Source organism: Anomalospiza imberbis, chromosome 17, assembly GCF_031753505.1.
Source record: "Anomalospiza imberbis isolate Cuckoo-Finch-1a 21T00152 chromosome 17, ASM3175350v1, whole genome shotgun sequence".
NCBI classification, from domain to species: Eukaryota; Metazoa; Chordata; class Aves; order Passeriformes; family Viduidae; genus Anomalospiza; species Anomalospiza imberbis.
Genome location: NC_089697.1, coordinates 14,928,165 through 14,933,254, shown reverse-complemented (window position 1 = coordinate 14,933,254; position 5,090 = coordinate 14,928,165). Strand labels below are relative to the sequence as shown.

Here is a 5,090-nt window from a genome sequence, read left to right as displayed (position 1 = left end):
ATGCTGTTACAGAGGTACACAAAGGTGGTGCTGGCCCTGTGCCTGCTGCTGGTCCTGTACAATATTTCCGAGCCCTCATAGATGGCATTAGTCCTGTCTGTTGGGTCCCCTCCCTCCTCCACACCCCTACTGCCCACTGCACCACCCCTACCAACAGCTCTGCATGGTTCAATGCCCCCTACAAGGCAGGCACAGGGCCTCTGCTGATGGGTGCAGACTAAGAGCTCTCCTTGGATGTGGTTCAGTGGTGGCTGGTGAGTGAGGCAGTGGGCAGGAGCTTGTTGGTCTTCCCAGGCTCCCTGAATCTGTTCACAGTGGGGTAGGGCCAAAAACAGATATGATGGGGACAGAGGGATGCAGAGATCCCAGCTCAATCCTTCTTCCACTTCATACCTTGCCCCCTGGGCTGTTTTGCATCCTTTTTCTAATATCCCATCTGTTTTTTCTGTCCTTTTCCAGGTCTCTGCTAGGAGAAATGGGGCTCTGTCTCCCTTTGGGTTACTGGTGGAGGTGCTAATGCTGCATGTCACTGTGCTTGCTTCTCTAGATCCTGCAGCGTCCCCTGAGTGGTATCCAGCTCCAGGCCATAATTCAGCAGCTCTTCAATGTCCTCCGGGCCCTGACAGCTGATGTGTGGGACCCATCTCACTGCAGGACTTGTGCAGTGGTGGGGAACTTGAGGCAGCTGAAAGGTTCCAGTCATGGGCTGCTAATTGACACTCATGACTGGGTGCTGAGGTGGGTGACCTAAAGGGACTTGGTCTCCCCCCATCTTCCGAAAACCCTAGCATGCCCCAGCTCCTGTCCATGCTGTTGAAATCTGACAACACAAACCCTGTGAAAGAGGTGGCTGGTTGACCCTGCTCTCTGGAGCCCTACATCCTGGGACACACAGGCCTCATGTCACCCATATCCACTATTTGCTGCTGGCTAGGGTGACCTGCTGTCCCTGCCTGGTGGGACCAAGAGCCTGGGAACATACACCTTTGTTTTGGGACACACCATTCTGCTGTCCTTTAGGATGAACAGAGCAAAGATCACCGTCTTTGAGTTGGATGTTGGCATGAGAACAACCCATCACTTCATGTGTTGCATATAGGTAAAGCCTTATAGAATAAGAGCCTGTAAAATCATAGATTAGGCCTGCTGCATCAGCTGGGTGCAGCTAACAGCTAGCCTAGCAAGTTACTGTGAGAAAGGAATTACAGCTGTGAAAATAGAGGCTCTAACCATGAGAATAATTCTGTATCCATGAAGCAAGAATGTAAACATTGTTAAGAGAGGAAAGTTTTTGATGAACATGTACACTAGCAACTACTGACCAATGAACTGATTTGCAGTAAGTTACCAATTCAAATTAAACATGATGCCTTTAGAACTGTGATAAATATGATAAATACGAACTGTGAACAATAAAGATTGGGTGATTGTGCATGAAGAAAATAAGTCTCTTATCCATCTCTACAGTGACATTCATGTATCCAGAGAGCGCAGTGAACCTAAGGCCCGATGTCCACCTTGTCCTCATCCCCTTCAAACCTCTGGACCTGCAGTGGGTGACGAGCGCCTTCTCCACTGGAGAACTCACACTCACTCAGCATTGGGGCATGGTGTCTCTTGTGCTGAAAACCCTGCGGATGGTGCAGTATGGTCTGGGGGATCTAGTGCCTCACTGGAGACCTGGCACTAGTCCTGATGGCACAAAGGGTACTGGGCATCCCTCTGCCCTGCACTTTGAGGTAGTTGGGCATTGACCTGTCCCCACAGGGCTCAGGCAAGATGCAGTAGCATACCCCTATGAGTGGGATGGCAGCTGTACCCACAGTGGGGTCATGCGCTTGATCTGTTCCTTCCTACAGCCAGGCCAGGCGATGCTACTGGGCCAGCTCAAGGGGTGGGAGATGCCACTGGGCTGGGTGCTGGGAGACAACAGATACCCTCTGCAAAGAAATGGGCTCCCTCAGCAGTGGGTGTACTACATGATCACTGCTCACCTCTGCTTTTGCAGCACACGTGAGAGTTAAACACTTCATCAAAGGAACAAGGTTATGGCTCTGTGGGCTCCAGCTCCTCAGGGGCAGGCAGAACTCTGTTGAGCAGTGAGCCAACGGCTGCACTGTGTTAGGCTGGCTGTCCTGATCCAGCATGGAGAGCATCTAATCACTCCACTCCCCACTCAGGTATTGATCCTGAGCCCAGCTTTCCTCAAGTACATCCATGACAACTGGACACAGCATCATGAGTGATACCCCTCCACTGGCTTCACAGCCTTGCTCTTTGCCTTGCACACCTGCCAGCAGGTGAGCACAGCCAGTGGTACCAGACACTGCCACTGTATCTCCCCTTGCACTGCTTGTTTATATGCTTGTAGGATGCCCCAGTGTCCACACAGCATTGGCTCTTGCTGGCATGTGGACGGGTCTCCGTGTTTGGCTTTGGAGCAGACAGTGAAGGGAACTGGCAACACTACTGGGAAAAAAAATCACTGGTCTGGAGCCTTTCACAGGACGAGAGTCCATGACACTGATGCTGAATTCAGCCGCATCGAGAGATGGGTACATTAAGGCAGGATTGTATTCTACAAGTGATGCATTTCCGAAAAATTGGAGCCAGGCTATTTGGCCAGGAATGGGCCAAAGTGCACTGCCAGCAGCTGTCCTGGCTCTTTAGCTTGCTGCTCCACCCCACCACTTGGGCTCACAGAGCCTGCAATTTGCAGGGTTTTGGTACTGCTGATGCTGGTCCTACCAGCTGGGTACTGTGGGTGCCATTCTCCCATGACAGCAGCGATGCTGTGTTTAGCTGGACAGAGGGTGGGCGCAGTTCTGCCCATGCTGGCTGGGAGGGACAAAGGGGAGGTGTTCGGGCTGGAAGTGGGCATGGAGCCTGTGAGCTGCTGTGTGTGGCCCTGCAGGGCTGTGAAGCCAGTGGTGGACAGCAGCTGCTCAAATGTGGCTGTCCACATGACAGAGCTGGTATTTCCACCCACAGATGGCTTTTGGGGAGAGATTTGTAGTTGTTCATAGGAAAGGAAGATGCCCTCCTCACCCTGCCCAGTCTTTTACTAAGACTTCTATTTTTACAGTCTTTAACTACGGGAATATTTTTTAAATTGCATCAAGGAAGAGTAAGAAGGGAAAAATCAAACATGGTGACAGAAGACAACAGAATCAAATAGATTTGAAATGATCTCATGTTGAATAAACTTTGAAAACACATAAATCACCATTTCCTTTGCTTTTTGACCCCTTACAACTTTGAAAAGGCACCCCTGCAGAACATGACTTCCCTGCAGAGCAAGACTGCAGACCCTAGGGACTGAGCTCCCCAAAGAAGGTTTTTGTCCTCCAGAGCAGGGTTAGCAGGATGTCTTTTATCACTTTCAATCACTAACATCCTTGATTCAGACTCAGCTTTATCACTTGGGCTTGGTCACTTGGGCTTTCAGTCTGTTAAAATCACCAGAAGTCTTGGACTCATATCCTTCCTACTGACAGCAGAAGCCTGTATTACTTAACTATTAGCTTCATTAATTTTCTGTCTCTCCAGATAGAATCTCCATTTCTGTGTCTTTGATTTCTTCTCTCCACTATTTCCAGTTTCCCATGATGAGTACAAGTATTGCAACTTCACCTTCCCTTCACCTTTCTTTAGGTGCTCAGGTCTGCTCTGGGCAATAATCTCCAATGCTTTTCCAGTTTACAAGCAATGGGCTTTCCTATCAAGGACAAGCCTATCAATTATCACTGATAGGAAACAGTGATAACTGTTTTGCTGTGGGTTAAACTCTTGCTGCATTACTTCCTTTCATCTTCTCTTTCCTACTATTCCTACAAGTTTAGTTACAAAGCTGAAATGCACTGATAAGCAATTGAAATTGTTCAGGTCACTTTTTGATCCTGATGAAACAGACACTATATTCTGTTCCTCATGCTGTAGTAGTACTATGTGATCCTGACCCACTGAATTCATTAAATATCCTTGTAAAAATACATTTAAAACAAACCTGCTTTTCAACATTCATTCTTGAAGATAATAATTCTCCTTATCCACACCACAAATTGCTTCCCTCCCCAGCTGAAAAACAGCAGTTTTTAGACTCCCTGGTTTATAGGTAAGGGTAAGTTCAACTAATTAAAAAACCCAACCACCTAGCAAAACCTGCTTTAAAATACATTATAAAACAGCTTGCTCTCTGCAGTATCTGATCCTGTGCCTTTCCAATTGCTTGGACTAATATTAGAGTCATACCAAAGCAAATCCAGATCTGAGATTTAAGAGTAATCAATCAATAAAAAAGCTCCATCATCATCACAATCTCTACATACTTTGCCACAATGCAATGTGTCTTTTAATTCTTATTTCCAATTCAGTACCAGGATTAGTTCAAATAATTTAATTATTCCTCCATATGCCTGACTAGAACAAGAGAGGATGGACTTTATTTGAAAATATATACCAAGGGGAAATGAAAAAAAATCCAATTAAAAAATCAATTAAAATTCTGGACACTTTTTTTTTCTGAAACATTAACTTGCATCATTCATAAGAAGAACAATTGGGAGCTCCCTCAGGCAGAAAGCACATCCCAAATGCTTAGGCTCCCCATGCGGCCCAAGATCGCTGGGAGGCAACAGATGGGATTCAGCACATTTTTATGGAGGTCTGACATCAGCACACCCAGAAACATTTTATGGAAAAATTAAAAATCCCTGATGGTGTTGCTAGAAAGCTTATTTGATGGCAACTTCAATCCATGAGAGGTCTCTTGACAATAAAGTACATTATTCCTAGAGGCAAACAGAATGCAGTATCTCCAGCATCTCTGCTGGGAAGGAGTGTAGAACTGGAAGAACATGGACTGACACAAAAACAGTATGACAGTAGGGTCTGCAGAGCCAGATATGATGATAGCTAATCTTTATAGCAGCAAGGTTCAAGTTGTTCCATCCACAAACTAAGGCCAAAGGATGAGGGCACAGTAACATATGAGTTGTTAGGGCCATCTGGAAGTTCCAAACCTCTTCTCCTGTGCACTCTCAGCAGATCACTTGTGTTTCAAAGAGCCTGTTCAGTTCTCCTTGGAGGGG

General features: G+C 46.8%; 1 pseudogene; it reads left to right on the top strand.

The window, feature by feature from the left end:
• LOC137484428 (CMP-N-acetylneuraminate-beta-galactosamide-alpha-2,3-sialyltransferase 2-like) lies at positions 1-5,025 on the top strand (annotated as a pseudogene).
• Positions 5,026-5,090: the final 65 nt, after the last annotated feature.